Source organism: Pan paniscus, chromosome Y (assembly GCF_029289425.2).
Source record: "Pan paniscus chromosome Y, NHGRI_mPanPan1-v2.0_pri, whole genome shotgun sequence".
Classification (NCBI taxonomy): domain Eukaryota; kingdom Metazoa; phylum Chordata; class Mammalia; order Primates; family Hominidae; genus Pan; species Pan paniscus.
Genome location: NC_073273.2, coordinates 30665244 through 30683964, shown reverse-complemented (window position 1 = coordinate 30683964; position 18721 = coordinate 30665244). Strand labels below are relative to the sequence as shown.

General features: G+C 40.2%; 1 long non-coding RNA gene and 2 pseudogenes across 1 annotated transcript; 2 read left to right on the top strand and 1 right to left on the bottom strand.

The window, feature by feature from the left end:
- Positions 1-807: 807 nt before the first annotated feature.
- Positions 808-1681, top strand: LOC129395694 (keratin, type I cytoskeletal 18-like; annotated as a pseudogene).
- Positions 1682-4809: 3128 nt separating this feature from the next.
- Positions 4810-7949, top strand: LOC129395702 (C-terminal-binding protein 2-like; annotated as a pseudogene).
- Positions 7950-11652: 3703 nt separating this feature from the next.
- On the bottom strand, positions 11653-18593 carry LOC129395601 (uncharacterized). Its single transcript, XR_008622947.2, has 2 exons — positions 17247-18593; positions 11653-15647 (listed from the first exon to the last, which is right to left on the bottom strand). It is a non-coding gene; the product is annotated as an uncharacterized LOC129395601 (long non-coding RNA).
- Between the last annotated feature and the right edge of the window lie 128 nt (positions 18594-18721).

Genomic DNA, 18721 nt, shown 5'->3' with positions numbered 1-18721 from the left:
GGATGAATTCATGTCATTTGCAGGGACATGGATGAAGCTGGAAACCATCCTTCTCAGCAAACTATCACAAGGACAGAAAAACAAACACTGTATGTTTTCACTCATAGGTAGGAGTTGAACAATGAGAACACATGAACACAGGGCAGGGAACATCAAATGCTAGTGCCTGTTTGGAGGTGGGGGGCTAGGAAAGGGATAGCATTAGGAGAAACACTTAATGTAAATGATGAGTTGATGGGTGCAGCAAACCAACATGGCACATGTATACCTATGTAACAAACCTGTACGTTCCGCACATGTACCCTAGAACTTAAAGTATAATAAAAACTGAAGGTTACAGACTATAATTTCTGACCAAAATGGATTAAAACTAGAAATCAATAACAGAAGAAAATTCATACAATTCACAAATACATGAAAATTAAACAATTTACTCTTCAACATGTTTTTGTTCAAGAGTTAGAAAATTTAGTATTTTGAACGTGTCTATAACACCCAAGGTGAGCTACAGATTTAATACAATCCCTATGAAATTCTTAAGATTATTTTTGACAGAAACAGAGAATGTGACTCCCCAAAGTATACGGAATTTCAGGGGACCACATAAAGAAAGTTGGAAGCATTACAATTCCTGATTTCAAGACATGTTAGAAATCTACAGTAATCAAAATCGTTTGTTACTGGCATAAGGACAGAAAACTAGACTAATAAAAAAATCTTTGCCAATTCTGCAGACAGTGCCTGCATCATCCTGCAGACTGAAAATGATCATTTTGCTGCTGATGACTTTGAAGTGTGAGACAGAGCTGGCCATATGCCAGTTTGTGGAGAGCGACATTACTGATAACACCAGTATCACTCAGCCTCTGCTGGAGACAGAGATGGAGGCCCTCAAGGAAGAGCTGCTCCTCATGAAGAATCATGAGGAGGAAGTTAAAGGTTTATAATACCTGATTTCCAGCTCTTGGTTGACCATGGAGGTAGATGTCCCCAAGTCTCAGGACCTTGGCAAGATCATGGCAGGCATCCAGGCCCAATATGACGAGATGGCTGAGAACAACCGAGAGGAGCTGGACAAGTACTGGTGCCGGCAGACTGAGGAGAGCACCACAGTATTCACCATGCAGTCCACTGAGATCGGAGCTGCCGAGAGGATGCTCAGGGAGCTGAGATGTACAGTCCAGTCCTTGGATATAGACCTGGACTCAATGAGATATCTGAAGGCCACCTTGGAGAACAGCCTGAGGGAGGTAGATGCAGATGGAGGAGCTCAACAGGATCCTGCTGCACCTGGAGTCAGAGCTGACCCAAACCCGGGAAGAGAGGCACCAGGCCCAAGAGCACGAGGACCTGTGGAACATCAAGGTCGAGCTGGAGGCTGAGATTGCCACCTACTGCCGCCTGCTAGAAGACGGGGAGAACTTCAATCTTGGCGATGCTCTGGACAGCAACAAATACCTGAAAAACATCCAAAAGAACACCCCTGCAGGATAATGGACGGCAAAGTGGTGTCTGAGACCAGTAACACCGACGTTTTGAGGTGCTGAGCCAGCAGAAGCAAGGTCCCTTTGGGGAGCAGGAGGCCAGTAAAAAGTTCAGAGGTCAAAAAAATTACCTTCAAATCACAGAAGTGTTTCCTTCACACAAAAGTAATATAGAATCATTAATACATAGAAGTGGAAATTAAGACAATTTCCACAACTACGCACCCAGAGAGGATTAAAAAAGTAATTGACCACCAACTAATAAAAGAAATACACAAGTCATAAATAAAGTATGAGTAAAGTTTATACAGGCAGATGAACAGAGAATTATGTTGGCAATAGACATATGGTTGATTCACATTTGACTTATTTTCTACACTCTTTGAAACTGTACACAGTTGAATATAGTCGTGCAAAATTATAATATATAGGCAGAATCTAAAAACACAAATGATGTAAGGCAGCCTATCCTAACAAGGAAATACAAGAATATATAATATTAGAAAATAAAATTAAATAAACATTAACCTGTGAAATACTGAATAAACAAAGCATACAACGGAAGAAGACTGTTTCTAGGTAACTAGCATGTTCAACCATAACTGGGCACCCAGAAAGATCAGATTTTGAATTATTAGCATATGGTTAGAGTAACAAAATTGCACAACAAATACATTATAATCTCCCATAAAGAGCATTTAGAAGAAAATTTTAATAGAGATTTCAATGATATTAGAGACACTTTTTATTATATTCTTAATATATTACTCCTCTTTTTATACAAATGCAAAGGCTATAATTTATTTATTTATTTATTTATTTATTTATTTATTTAATTTTTTGAGACGGAGTCTCGCTCTGTCACCCAGGCTGGAGTGTAGTGGCGAGACCTCGGCTCACTGCAACCTCCGCCTCCTGGGTTCACGCCATTCTCCTGCCTCAGCCTCCTGAGTAGCTGGGACTACAGGTGCCCACCACCACGCCTGGCAAGTTTTTGTGTATTTTTAGTAAAGATGGGGTTTCATCATGTTAGCCAGGAAGGTCTAGATCTTCTGACCTTGTGATCCACCTGTCTCGGCCTCCCAAAGTGCTGGGATTACAGGCTTGAGCCACCGCACCTGGCCGGCTATATTTTTTGTAGTTTTAGTAGAAACGGGATTTCACCATGTTGGCCAGGCTGGTGTTGAACTCCTGATCTTGTGATCCACCCATCTCGGCCTCTTAAAGTGCTGGGATTACAAGCATGAGACACAGCACTGGCCAATAATTTATTTTTATAAAAGCAAAGAAAAGCCTTACATTTTTACATATGGGAAAAACATGAATATTGTAAAATATGCTGTGGAACACTACAATATAATAAGCAATTAGAAATAAATTATACTATCATTCAGATAGATGTTGAGGAAAGTAAATGGAAACACTAATGATAAGTTTTTCTATGCAGTGAACTTAGACACAAACTAAAACTTTTCTTAATGTGATGTGCATACTATCTACTTCACTTTCTGTATAACACATAAATTCAAGTATGCTATTCTGAAACCCCCGAAGCTAAAATTATAGGCTAATTTGACATACACAAAAACAGGACAGGGAAAACGTACAGATCACAGTCCCACTAAGCTTCATATAAGATTAATTAATAAAATAACTCATTAAGAAATCATGTGACAATTAAGAATTTGTTCTATTCCTGGCAAGTTTCCAAGTTTTTCTATGGCATCAAGTTCTTTAAAATTTCTTTGAGATGAGTAGATACAATAAACTATTCCACAGGTGAGACGTTTGGCATAGAGAGTTCACATTTCTAAGTTAGTTTCTACTAAGGGAAAGAAAACATTTTGACCTACATTACCAGAGATGAAAAAAAGAATAAAGTGAAATAGAAGATTCAACTTTATCATATGTGCTAAGGTGCTTTGGGCTCTGATAATTTTTTTTTCCAATTTTTTTGCAGGATCACATTTGAAATCATAGGACTGAAAATTATGAAGAAGAAACCTTTGTCCTTGGACTTTCTGAAATATGTGAACCAAACCCCAATGCCTGCACTTTTACTCTCACAAACTTCTGACATGAGGCACAGATTTTTACAAAACAGCTTAACATGGAAGTCTCACAAAATGTGCAGATTTCCTCAGATCCCAAAAACAATGGAAAAGTACTTAGACCACAAGGCCTTCACAGGAATAACAGAAAGAAGAGGAGAACTTTGGCTGTCACTGTGAATGCCCTGGAATGCTAGAGGATGAACAGGAGAAGCCTTAGAAGATTGAAGAGCATAATAAGCAAGGGTAGGAAATTCCCATCTGTGGAGGCAAAAGAAGTAAATCTAGAATTTTCCAGAACCAATTTCTTTGAAGCAGAACTTCCAACACCACATTTTAAAGGTTTTCTCCTTGGCCTTTGCACCTCTCATCTTTGTTATTTGTTCATTCTTTCCTATTGGGGTGATGCCTATTATTCTCTCTTTTTACATTCCAAAGATATTTCCTTTACTGTAGAATGGGGCATCCAAGGGAGACTACAGCCATGAGTTCTTAGCTTCTGTTTCTGGTTGAGCCAGTAAGGTCCTTTCCTCATTCCCCTTTGCTGCTTATCACTAGAGACAGAACCTGAAAACCATTGCTGCAGGCTGCTAAAAACCTAACACAAAACAGAGCCATAACAAAAACAAAACAAGGCGGGTTGGAAAAGCTTGCTGTACAAGGCAACCAGGTCTGGCTTATATTCACCACATCCCTTCTTCTTTCCCAGAACAGCAATTGGGCTCAAGAGAAAACATCCAACTTTCAGTATCTCCCTCAGTATAGAATGAGAACAGTGGAACATATATTCAAAGGTTTGGCTTTTTGGGCTACCCCGATGACTAGATTCTGTCTCCCCCAACAGGGAATGCTAAAGGAAATGGCAGAGTTATGAGAATGACAACTTATGACTGCTGAGAAGAGAAGTTCCATGCTTATCACAGCCTCAGAGAAACAAACACTGCAATCAACTGCGGAAGCAAAAGACTACCGTGTCTGGAAAACAATGGGAAAAAATATCTTTACCTTAAAAATACACACACAAGCCCACAGAAGACACATTGAGGACCCTGTTAATGAAGCACCAGGATGTACAGCCTCACTGATTGTTGTATTATCTTGTAGTAAGAAAGTTTGTACATACTACATTACACAGTTGTTTTATAAATTTCTGAATCTCATCAAAAGATTGCAGGGCATACAGAAAAGGACGAAAACATGTCCCAAATGAAGAAATAAAATAAACCTACAAATATTGACCTTTAAAAATATTTGTTGACTTTTAAAGGTCAAAATTTGTAGGTTTATTCTTTGTTGTTTTTGTTGTATTCGCATTATATAATTTCAAAAATCAAAATAATTATCAAAGCTCCTTAATGACATGGACACTCCTCCGGTCCGCAGGGCCCCCGCAAGGGAGGAGACTCGACACCATGCAGGACACCCGGGTGGACCCCCAACCCACGCCCAAGTCTCAGAGCAGGAGCAGGCACCTGGCTGCACCAGGACGAAGCCGCCTCCACCCCCAGCGGTCGCGGACTCCAGGAGCTCCAGACCTAGGGTCGTGGTGAGATTTTTTGATTGACTGCGCGATGGTGGCTGAGTTGCAAGCAAATGGGTTTCATCACCTTAAATGGTTTTGAATCAATGAAGCTATATTCCCTTAAAAAGACGGACAGCCCATCGTGTGAACTATAGAGTTTGTGAACAAATTTATATTGGGTTCATAGTGGCATCATGCATACAGACTCCTGCGAGTTCCCCTAAGTTCTTAGAGGACTGCTTTGCCTTTTGAGCTGAGAGTTGCAAAGTTCCGTAAAGAATGGCCCTTGTCGATAAGCGCTAAGTCAAGAGACAGCGATTGGACAGAATTTGTGAAGGAATTCGCCGCCAGATCATGAAAGACCCCCTGAGCCCCCGCTCACTGGCCGCGTTCCTGGTCGGCCGTGACTGCACTGTGTACATGCCCATCCTGAAGGACCTGGCCACCGTGGCCTTCTGTGATGCAGTCCACGCAGGAGATCCACGAGAAAGTTCTAAACGGAGCCGTGGGCTCCATGATGTACCACACCATCACCTCACCAGGGAGGATCTGGCAAATTTCAAGGCCTTGAGAGTGATCGTGGGGGTGGGCAGTGGCTATGACAACGTGGACATCAAGGCTGCCAGCGAGCTTGGAATTGCTGTGTGAAACATCCCGTCCGCAGCCGTGGAAGAGACAGCAAATTCCACCAACTGCCACATCCTCAACATGTACCGGAGGAACACATGGCTGTACCAGGCACTGTGGGAAGGCAAGCGGGTTCAGAGAACGGAGCAGATCTGCGAGGTGGCCTCGGGAGTGGCCCCCATTCGTGGGAAGACGCTGGGCCTCATCGGCTAGGGTCGCACGCAGCAGGCTTTCGCAGTTCCAGCCACAGCCTTTGGATTCAGCGTCATATTTTATTACCCCTACTTGCAGGATGGGATCGAGCAGTCCCTGGGCATGCAGAGGGTCTACACCCTGCAGGATTTGCTGTAGCAGAGCGACTGCATCTCCTTGCACTGCAGTCTCCACGAACTTAAGCACCACCTTATCCATGACTTTACCATAAAGCAGATGAGGCAGGGAGCATTCCTTGTGAATGCAGCCCGTAGTGGCCTGGTGGACGAGAAAGCCTTAGCACAGGCCCTCAAGGAGGGCAGGATACGAGGGGCAATCCTCGACGTGAATGAGTCGCAGCCCTTTAGCTTTGCTCAGGGTCCGTTGAAAGATGGCCCCAATCTCATCTGCACTCCTCACACTGCCTGCTACAGCCAGCAGGTGTCACTGGAGATGAGGGAGACAGCTGCCACGGAGATCTGCGGAGCCATCACAGGCCGCATCCCAGGAAGCTTAAGAAACTGTGTGAACAAGGAATTATTTGTCATATCTGTGCTTTGGTGGGAAATAGACCAGCAAGCAATTCATCCAGGCATCGTGGGGGTGGCTCCAGGAGGACTTCCCGCATCCATGGAAGGGATCTTCCCTGGAGGCATCCCGGTGACTCACAAACTCCCCACAGTGGAACATCCTTCCCAAGCGCCCTCTCCCAACCAGCCGTCAAACACGGGGACAATCGAGAGTACGCCAAGGAGAAATAACAGACAATGCCGGAAGGTAATCATTCAGATACACTTGGGAACAAGAGACAGTGAAAAATAGATAAACTAAGAGAAAAAGAATCTGACGCTCTTTTTAGCTGATTCTGGACATAGGCTCATTGGTATTGCAGTGCTAAAACTACAAGAGCTAGAAAACTGAAGATGTCGTCTGCTTACGGAAGCTCTGAAAGACTAGAGTGTGATTTATTAACGACCAACTTCCGTTATTGTGTGTTGTTTTTCATCTGTGCGTCAAATCACAAAGAATAAATAGAACTTTTTGCTTTATCAGTCCCTTGGGCACAGCAGGTCCGGAACACCCTGCTCAGAATGTTGCATCAAGACTTCAAACATCAAAATAAAAACCATGAGGAGGAAATCCCCATCTTGTGACTTGAGTCCCTTCAGTCTACAGGGACTGTTTACCGCTTTTTGCTAATAGGAAGATCACATTACTAGAAAATGTGGAGTAAACTATGTGCCTGTGTTAGTCATCCGCACCCATAGGATTGAAGACAGTACCGGCCCCTGTACAGAGAAGCATCTCTCATATCTGAACTGCATACTGAGCAGGCAAGTCGGTTGCAAGTTCAGTAAAAGCCTCCGATAATGCAAGCAAAAAAAAAAAAAAAAAAAAAAAAGTATTAAGTTTCACAAGCTGTTTGTAATGAAGTATATTTTCTCAGTTTCAGATCCTCTGCTATTTTATTGAGTGGAAAGGGTTCAAGGTTTCTTGAACCCTTGCACTAAAAGGGTTCAAGAAAAATAATATTGCATTTTCTTATGTCACAGGAAACACTTTTAATGGTAACTTGTCAGATGCTCTATGAACAAACCCACTTTTTAAGACATTGATAAAGTCTTCTTTTCTTCACGTTGTGTTTTATACAAGAACACTTCAGATGTATTGGATGTGACTGATTTTAACAAATTCTATTAGATTTGCCTCAATTAGTTACATGTTCTGTTCATAGTCTTTTGTGAATCATTGTCTTTTTGTTTAAAAAGATGGCCTATTTTGATGCTTTGATTAGGTACATTTACGTTTTTGTAAGAAAAGAAAAATTTTTTAAATTGTCCCAAACAGAAAAATAATGGCTATCAGAAGTACGTTTTGTTGTAGTGTAGTACGAGTTACCATTACTGTAGTTGTTTATTGTAAAGATGGACATTTAGCATTCAGTGCAGTTTTCAATAAAATGTAATTAGAAAAAAACTGTTTAATGAACAAAAACAGAACACAGATAACAAAAGAATATTAGAAGAAGTGATACATAAAGAAAATGAGATATCAATAAAAATATTTTTAAAAACCTACAACAATTGTGAATCTGAAGAACATAATAACTATATTAAAAATTTAATCAACACTCACAAAAGCAGACTAATAAAGGAGAAAAAAATTACACAATTAATGACATTGTAGTTATAAATATTGAGTGATAAAAACAAATTTTTTAAACAGAATGTAGAAAAAAGTATAGGACGTACTGCACACCATCAAGTGGACTATTATATTTATAAATATAAATATTTACATTTTTTGTTATCTTACAAAAACAATACAGGAGAAAAGTAATAAAGCGGTTATTTTTAAAAAGTAGCTGAGAAATCCCCAGATGACAAGGTAATTAAACAAGAAGAAATACTTCCAAACAAAAACCTTCAACTGGAATAATATCACTTCAGAAATAAAAAAACTAAACCTTTCCAAAATAAATAAAAGTTGAGTCTGTTACTAACCACTGGAACAGTCCTAAAGGAAACGTTAAAGAAACTCTATCACGTCAAAAAATGAAATGTTGCTGCACAGCATCATAAAAGCACATGAAAATAGAAAGTGCTATATTAAAGGTAAATATATAAACAGGTAAAGAAATCTCTACTGTCATAATGATGGTGCACAAAATTTTCAAAATATTGCCATGGACTTTAAAAAATGCAGCAAAAATCTGCATAAATGTGTGTTCATAGAGAATAAGAAAAGATAATATGTGATATTAATAAAACGGTGGGGATGTGAAGAGGTACAACTTTGCATTCAGTTGAAATATAGTTGTTATATACTGTCATAACTTTAAGATGATTTATGAAGTCTTTATTTCTCAAGATGATTACCAAAAAAACCTGTAGAATGTACGCAAAGGCAAATGAGAAAGAAATTCAATCATGTCACTACAAAATCAACAAACAAAAATAAAGAAGTAAGAGAAAAAATGATAAATAACACATCTACAAGAAACACAGAACACAATTACAAATAATAAAGTAACTTCATTAACTGCAGTAATTACTTCAAATATAAAAAGCTAAATACCTTAAAGAAAGTTAATAAATAATTTAATGTATTAAGAACAAAGAAGATCCGGCAATGTGCTCTCTACAAGAGTCACTTCAGCTCTAAGAACTCAAATAAGTTGAAAGTAACAGTATAAAGAAAATGTACTTTATGCAATGAGTAGCTACAATTGGAGGGCCATGGTCATAATTATATTAAACAAAATATATTTTAAATCAAAAATGTGAACAAGAGACAGATTGGTATTATGTTTTTGTTTTTGTTTTTGGAGACAGAGTCTCATTCTGTCACCAGGCAGGAGTGCAGTGGCACTATCTCGGCTCACTGCAACCTCCGCCTCCCCGGTTCAATCGATTCTCCTGCCTCAGCTTCCTGAGTAGCTGGGACTACAGGCATGCGCCACCACACTCAGCTAATTTTTGTACTTCTTAGTAGAGATGGCGTTTCACCTTGTTGGCCAGGATGGTCTCGATCTCTGGACCTCATGATTCACCCGCCTTGGCTTCCCAAAGTGCTGGGACTGCAGGCGTGAGCCATTGCACCCGCCCGGCCGAGACAGATTGGTATTATGTAATGGTGAGATGGATTAACTTTCAAGGAATCTATAACAATAATTTATAAATCATATATGTATATAATTTGAAAAATCTGCAAAAATATACCAATGAGATTTTGACAAAAATTACATTAAATTTTTATATTACTATAAATAGCATTGACATCTTTCTGTTTTTTTTTTTTTTTTTTTTTTAGAGACAGAGTTTCTTTCTCCCAGGCTGGAGGGCAGTGGCACGATCTCGCGATAGGCTCAGTTCAACCTCCTCCTCCCAGGTTCAATTGATTCTTGTCTTTCAAATATGTAAAAGAAATATTGACAGAAGTCATGCAAGAAATACATAGCAACACAACAATGGTGGACTTCAAGACTCCACTTTCAATAACGACTAGAATAGTCAGATGTAATATCAGTAAGAAAGCCAAACCTGAACACTATAGACCCAACCAGCATTTACAGAACTCTCCAATTGAAAGGAGCAAAATCTGCGATATTCTAAGTCACACAGGGTACATTCTGTTAGGATACATGTCTTATTAAATTTAAGAAAACTGAAGTCATACAAAGTAAATGAAACTAGAATTCAAAAGCAAGAAAATGTGGCAAATACGTAAATAAGAGGAAATTAAGCAAAACCTTTCTATAGTCTTGCTGAAGTGTCAGGTGATTTAATATTGTTAAGATGTCAGGGCCGGCACGTGGCTCATGCCTGTAATCCCAGGACTTTGGGAGGCCAAAGTGGGTGGATCACTTGAGAGCAGAAGTTTGAGACTAGCCTGGTGAATATGGCAAAACCCTATCTCTACTAAAAATACAAAAGTTAGCGAGATGTGATGGTGCATGACTGTATTCCCAGCTACTCTGGTGGCTGAGACTGGAGAATTGCTTGAACCTGGGAAGCAGAGCCTGCAGTGAGCACATCTCACACCCCTGCCCTTCAGCCTCAGTGACTCACTAAAACTCCACCTCCAAAAAAAAAAAAAAATTGTTGTCATTACTACTCATGATGATATAAAAATGTAATGTAATTTTTGTCAAAATCCCAATGGTATTTTTTTTGCAGAATTTTTGTGTATAATTATAAAGGTTGCTTAGGAAATGTGACTAGCCAAACACCCTTCAAAAAGAACAAAGAGTTATTAAATTTTCTGATTTAAAATCATAATACAAAGCTACGAAAATAAAAAAAAATATAGTATTGCCACAAAAACAGATACATAGATGATGAAACAGAATAGAGATCCCAGAAATAAACCCTTGCATATGTGATAAAATACTCTTCCATAAGCTTTCCATGATCACACAATAGAAAAATAAGAATCTCTTTAACAAAGAATTTTCCAAATTGAATATTTACAGAGAAAAAAATAAAGTTGGATGCTTCCTTTGTATCACATAAAAAAAGAAAAGTTTTTTTTTAATGGATTCAATACTTAAACATAAAAACTAATAAAATTCTTAGGAGTAAACATAGAGGAAAAGTTTATGACATAAGTCTTAAAACTCTTCCCTTAAGTTTGACATCAAATTCATATGCAACAAGGAAAAGAACAACGACAAAAAAAGGGACTACATTAAGCTTCAACTATTCTACACATCAAATAAAACATTTAGTGGCATACAAATGTCACCTAATAAGTGGGTGAAAGCTAGGCATGGTGGCTCATGCCTATAATTCTAGAACTTTAGGAGGCCAAGGTAGAACAATTACTTGAGGCCAAAGTTTGAGACTAGCCATGAAAACATAGGAAAACCCTGCCTTGTATAGGGTTATATATGTGCATACATACATACACACATACATGTAACAAAAAAAAGTAAAAATATTTTCTAATCACATATTTGGTAGATGTTAATTTTCAAAATATATAAATTCCTAAAACTCAACAACAAAAAAAGTTAGTAACTTGATTTAGAATGGCAAATGTTTGAAATGACTTTCTCCAAAGAAGATATAGAAATGACTAGGCATTTAAAAGGATACTCGACATCTCTCTTCTAGAAAAATGCAAAGCAAAGTCACAATAATCTACCACCTCAAACCTATTTTTAAAATAGTATGAAAGCTCTTCAAAAAATTTAAAATAAGATCATTATACAATCCAGCAAACCCTATTCTGGCTATGTATTTAAAATATACAACACATGATCCAGAAGAGATATTTGCACACCCAAATTTATTGCAGCATTACTAACACAAGCCAAAAGGCAGAATAACCCAGATGTCCCTTGACCAATGAACAGATTAATAACAAGTGACACATACATAAAGTAGAATATTATTCAGTCTTTAAAAAGTCACATTATATGATAATTATTGAGAACATCATGTTAACTGAAATAAGCCAGGAACAAAGTGACAGTCTATGATTCCATTAATAATCAGGTATCTTAAGCAGACAAACTCATAGGAAAAAAAGTTAGAATGGTGTTTCTTAAGGGCTGAAGAGATGGTAAAATGGGCAGTTGTCTTAAAAGGAATTTAATTTTAGTTTCGCAAGACATAGAAGTTCTACAGATCTTTTGCATAACTATGTGAATGTACTTAACACTAACGAAATATACACTTAAAAAGAATTAAGATGGTAAATTTTACATTATGTGTTTTTACCACAATCACGATTTTTAAAAGAAAAAATATGGACTTATAAAGCTTTCCAAAAATTAAATTTTGTTCACAAAAGATTTTCTCTCACACAAAGGAAGTATAGATTTATAATTAAACACCTTGTGAAATTAAGACTATTACAATGACTATTCATCCACACAAGATAAAACAACCACTGAAAATCAGCCAAAAAATATGGAAGATAAGCCATGAGCAAAGTTAGGGACATATTTATAGAGACAAGCACACACACATATAATTTAATTTTGAAAACGTATGACCGATTTATATTTTAATTAAACCCAACATTAGTTGCCTGAGTGAAATTTGTTTTTCAATTTGGGCAAATGAAAACGTTTCTGGGGTTAAATGGATTCTTTCTTCTCCGTTTCTTGATATGGACCTGTGCTGGGGATTGGTCAGCTGTTCAAGTGAAATGCACTCAGTTTTGGTTCTGTGCCAGGATTAAACCTACGATATTTCACATGTCATATATAAACCCCGATGAAGTGTTTCTAGGAGATGGCTACCCCATAATCTATGTTTTGCCAAACGTTTACTATGAGTTTCACCACCATCCTCTTGAACGTGGTATTGTAACTAAAACCCTTCAGGAAATTCTACTTAAAACTAAAATCATGTATATCTCAAGAAACTCCTTTCTGATTTGAAATGCCTCTGTCATGTATTGTCTGCAATCAGCATCCTCTTTCAAAGAAAGTAGAAAGGACACATGAGGAAACTGATAGTGTTAGTGCATGGGAGACAGAGGTGAGGATACCCATGGCGGATGAAAACATGGAAGTTATTTCTACAGCACGATCTTGTAAGTGTCTGACTGCGATGCTCCCTTGTATATCAAATGATGTACCTTTATTGCAAGAGAAGAAACTGCGCTGTTTACCTTGACATTAAGAGGCAATTTTGAATCTCTGTCGTGATTGCTTAGGACTGAGGATTTAATGTGTTATTTTGTGGAAATCTTAGAAGCAGTAATGGGATTTAATGATCTTAACTATCATCCATCTGAAAAATCTAACGCAATTTTAAATAAAATGGCCTGCTGCTTCCACTGTTCCCTTTTTAAACCAGGAGCTGCCACTGCTTTTAACATTATGAAGGTGAATCTATGAACAGTTTGTACTATTAAAAAAAAAATCCACATTGACTTGAAGTGTACAGGCAGAGTTGGAAATTATAGCATCCAAAATTATAATACATACGTAAAACGCAAAATGAAATCAACTGCTTCCCTGGAACCTATTCTAAATAATCGAGACAGTAATATGGAATTGTAAAGAAAAGTAAGAAACATACTTACTCATAAAATCTTGCAGGCAAAGTTTTTTTTCTTTTTTTGAGACAGAGTCTCGCTCTGTCACCCAGGCTGAAGTGCAGTGGCGAGATGTCAGCTCATTTCAACCTCCGCCTCCTGAGTTCAAACCATTCTCCTGCCTCAGCCTTCACTGAGATTGCAAGCACCTGCTACTAGACCCAGCTATCTTGCATATAAACTTGATATATCATTTATAAAAATATTTCTTAGATAACTAAAATATTCTACTGTGACTGTGCATTCATGAAGTTCCGGTATCTTGAATCATTGGCATGTAGTGTATGACAGTAAAATTTTACAGAAAATACACTATAACCGTTAATAAAAGGCTCTAATAAGAGAACTTTAATGCATAAGAATTGAAAAGACACCATAAATAATTTCCATTATGTTTTTAATACACTGATGCTATTCTTACATAAAGTAAAAAGGCTGGGTAAGTTGTGGTGGCTCACACCTGTAATTCCAGCACTTTGGGAGGCCGAGGTAGCAGACTGCTTTAGCACAAGAGTTCACAACATGCCTGGGCAGCATAGGGAGACCCTGTCTCTACAAATAATAATAAACAGCCAAGTGTGCTAATACACATTTGTGGTCCCAGCTGCTCAGGAGGCTGAGGCAGGAGAATTGCCTGAGCCTGAGTGGTCAAGGCTAGAGTGAGCTGTGATTGTGCATTGCATTCCAGCCCAGGTGACAGAGTGAGACCCTGCTTAAAGAAAAAAAACAAAAAAAACAAAAAACAACTACAAATTAACCAGGAATAGTGGCATGCACCTGTACTCCCAGCTACTTCAGAAGCTGAAGTTAGAAAATCATTTGAGCCTGAGAGTTTGAGTCTGCAGTGAGCCATAATTGAGCTACTGAACTCCAGTCTGGGTGACAGAACAAGGCCTTTTCATAGATAGATAGATAGATAGATAGATAGATAGATAGATAGATAGATAGAATACACCTGGAGAAAAAGTAAATTTTAAAAAATATAGTGTAATTTTAAAAATAAACTTTATGTGTATCACTTAGAAATTTATAGAACAGGCCAGGCGTGGTGGCTCATGCCTGCAATCCCAGCACTCTGGGAAGACGAAGTGGGCAGATCAATGGGCCAGATATCGAGACCAAGACCATCCTGGCTAACACGGTGGAACCCTGTCTCTACTAAAAATACAAAAAATAAGCCGGGTGTGGTGGCGGGCACCTCTAGTCTCAGCTACTCGGGAGGCTGAGGCAGGAGAATGACATGAAACCGGGAGGCAGAGCTTGCAGTGAGCCGAGATCGTGCCACACCACTCCAGCCTGGGTGACAGAGTGAGACTCTGTCTCAAAAAAAAAAAAAAAAAAAAGAAATTTATACAACTTAGCCAGAAGAATAAAAAACAACCTCTTAACAGTTTTTTCAAATTAAAAAAAAATGAGTTTGAAGAGAAGGGAATAAAGGGGACTTTCAGTTTATTATATTTTTATTTTTTGGGTCAGGGTCTCACTTTGTTGCCCACATGGAAGCACAGTGGTGTGATTACAGCTCACTGCAAGCTTGGCCTCCCAGGCTCAAACAATCCTCCCACCTCAGCCTCCCTAGTAGCTGGGAATACAGGTGTACATCACCACAACTGGTTAATTTTTGTATTTTTGTAGAGAGAGGGTTTTACCATGTCGCCCACACTAGAGTTGAGCTTCTGGGTTCAAACATTTCACCTGCCTTGGGCTCCCAAAGTGCTGGGATTGAGCCACTATGCCAACCAAGTTTTTTGTTTTGTTTTGTTTTTGAGATGGAGTCTTACTCTGTTGCCCAGGCTAGAGTGCAGTGGCATGATCCTGGCTCACTGCACCATTCGCCTCCTGGGTTCAAGTGATTCTCCTGCCTCAGCCTCGTGGGTAGTTGGGATTACAGGCACCCGCCACCGAGACCAGCTAATTTTTGTATTTTTTAGTAGAGACGGGGTTCCACCATGTCAGCTAGGCTGGTCTCAAATTCCTGACCTCATGATCCACCCACCTCGGCCTCACAAAGTGCTGAGATTATAGGCATGAGTCACTGCTCCTGGCCACCAGCCAAGACTTTTGCTTTATAAAGATATTTATGATGTGTTCTTTTCTTTTTACAGTATGTATTGCATTTATAATTGGAGATACAAAAAAAAGGCGACTGTTACTGTTTGACAGCAAGGCAGTAGTATTATCTTCATCAATATTTGCAACTTCATTCACAGGAACCTGTAAGAGAAAGCCCAGACAAAACTTTAAGGCAAAGAAATTACACTTGTAAAAAGTGAGAGGACTATTTTTTTTATAATAACCAATATTCCAGGTGAGGACTGTTCAGGATCTACCACTGCTCCATCTCACTTGATAACTCTCTCACCTGCCAGGGTAAGAAGAAGCAGAGAGAAGGACAAATTCCAGTGAGTTTTCTCTCCCACTGAGGACCTGTTTGTCAAGTTTCCTACCATCAAGTAAAAGATGTACTAAAAATAAAACATGTACCCTTGCAGATGCTAGCAGAGAGGCACAAAATAGAAAAGGAGGTAAGCCCACACACTGTGGAGGCAGAGATCCAACTTAAGATTCAAAATGCACCAGAAAGTTGTGTAAAGTTAATTAAATTACGCAAAATCTTGGAACATTAGTTTCCTCACCTGTAAAATGGGGATCATGTGCCTACTTCATAAGTTGTTTTGACAGTTAAATTCACAAAGATATTTAATAAAGCCTGCTATGGCAAGTGTTCACATTAACAAAATAGTATCAAACTTCAAAATATGGGAAAGGTATTTTGAATAATGTCAACGAGGCCAAGGACAACATGCCCAGCTTCATAATGAATCCCAGCCACATTACACTGAGGAGATCTACAGGTAACTATACTTCTTCAACAAATTCCATTAGAGAGGAAGAGCGTGGAGTCTGACAACATGACACAAATGTGACCAGTGTACAGTGACTTAGGTAGTGGGGGGTGGAATCCGACATATTCTCCGAATTGCAGCTACACAGTGAGTTCCCAGGAAACAAATGGAATGGAAAAGGCAACACAAAAGATACTACCATAAATGGGGTGAGCATAGCAGGCTCACAACCATAAATCTAAGCAGGAGACTCAAATCACAAGGAGGACCGAGATCTGTGAACAGCAGCTTGTGGTGGCATCAGGTTCAGCTTTCTGAGACCACCGCTGTGGGCAGTGTCTTTGCAGGCACATACTCAGCAGCAGTGCATCTGAACACAGATCTCAAGGCTCTTCTCTTCATTAATTATTAAGGTGACAGATGACGGATACGCTCATGTTACAACATCCCCACGCTGTGGACCAGTGAATTCAGAAACCCCCACATAAATACACAGTGAAGAGTAGAATGACAATACTGCAGGACAGGTTAGGAATGCAGGCATTCGACCCCATAGAGTCTATTTAAAATAAGAGAAGGGCCCTAGTATTGTGCTGTGGTCTCCCTATATATAGTTCTTTATTTTTCCAATTTCATAAAGGCCATACAGTTTTTCTTCCTTTCTTTACAAATGTGCTGATGAACCCATGTGTAATTAATCCTAAAGCGGTTAATTCCTCATAAAGTACAGTAACACGATTCAATTGCTATGATGAGGTTTTTCAGGTTTTTTAAATAGTGTCCCATACTCACTAATCACAAGTGAAAATTATAAGAACATGTAATTTGAACAAAGTATCTTTTCACATAGAGTAATACACAGGTTTGTACAGATTAGATGCATCATGAAAGTTGGTAACATCTGGGAACAAAAGGAACCATCCTGAGGACATAAGGAACTTAGGGACGTCAATTATTAAGAGGTTACCTGGGTTTTCATTGTCTAGACAGAAAAATTTAACGGATAAGCCCCAGCATATTAAGGTACATCCCCAACGGCTGTGGGTGATCAACTTTCCATCCAAAGCAGAGATGTAAAACATGAATGACTTCCAATGCTGCCCAAGTGCTCTGCACCTTGAAAGGCATCCCCTCAAAGCTGCAGCACCACTTGTTCCTGAGGGATCAGGTCACCAACTGTGTTTTTGAGACACTCGTCAGTCAGGACTCAGTTGAGGTGAGGCTGGTGATTTCAACTGTAAAACATCTAAACCATCATCTTTAGGTAGATTATGATGCCTGGAAATTGTGGTTTTCTCCTCTGCTGTTAGCAGATCCTGGGTAACCCAATAAATACTCTCTCTCACGCGTCAACTTCTATATCACAGGAAAGGCGCTGTAGAGGGTGACATTTTCGCGAAGGAGCCACAGCCTGCATCACCCCCTGAAAGCTCTGAAGTTGCGCACGGGTGGGCCACGCAGCAGATGGATGTCTCAGTTCCCATAGAGTTTAGCACAGCAGGCGGCTCCCTGGGCTGGAAGAGGTGCGATGCTCTGGAAACCCCCCGCGGGTGTGTATGTGAGAGGACACCGAGATGTTCAGCGGGCTGTTCAGTGAGGACCAGACCCCTCCGATTTGAGCAAGGGAGGTGCACTTCGCAGCGTCACACCGTCCTCATCGCCCAGCCAGACCTGCCCCTCAAGTCCTTCTCCGGACTCCCTTGGCGATGGGGTGGCACCGCTTAGGAAAGGCGGAGGCCCACACCGCCCTTTCCCTTCCTCCAGAGCTGCGCACCACGGGGGAGGACAGACAGCGCATGCTGGGATTGTAGTTCTCAGGTCGGCGACCAATGGGCTGCAAACCGTTAAGACACCATAACTCCCAGCACTCCTAGCTAGGGACGCGCCTCCCTATCCTTCGCTGCCATACTACACACCACCCCCAAACCCAGCGCATGCTGGGATTGTAGTCCGTTGGCCTCGCAACCAATGGGCCGGAAATACTTAAAGTACTATGACTCCCAGGATGCCTTGCGAGGTACCCGCCGTCCCGATCCTTCCTCTAGGGCTGCGCACCGCCCCCAAGCCCAACGCATGCTGGGATTGTAGTCAGGTAGGCCTGAGACCAACGGACTGGAAACTGTTAAGAGACCATAACTCCCAGCACGCCTGGCTAAGGACGCACCTCCCTATCCTTCCCTCCAGTGCTACACACCGCCTCGAAGCCCGGTGGCTGCTGGGATTGTAGTGTGCAGGCCGGGGCCCAATCGCTGGAAACCGTTAAGAGACCATAACTCCCAGCATGCCTGGCCAGGGACGCGCCTCTCTATCCTTCCCCCCGCCCCCCCCCACCCGGCGCGTTAAACACCGCCCCAATCCCTGTGCATCCCGGGATTGTAGTTCGGTAGCCTTGCGATCGACGTGCTGGAAACCGTTTAAGGACTATGACTCCCAGGATGCCAT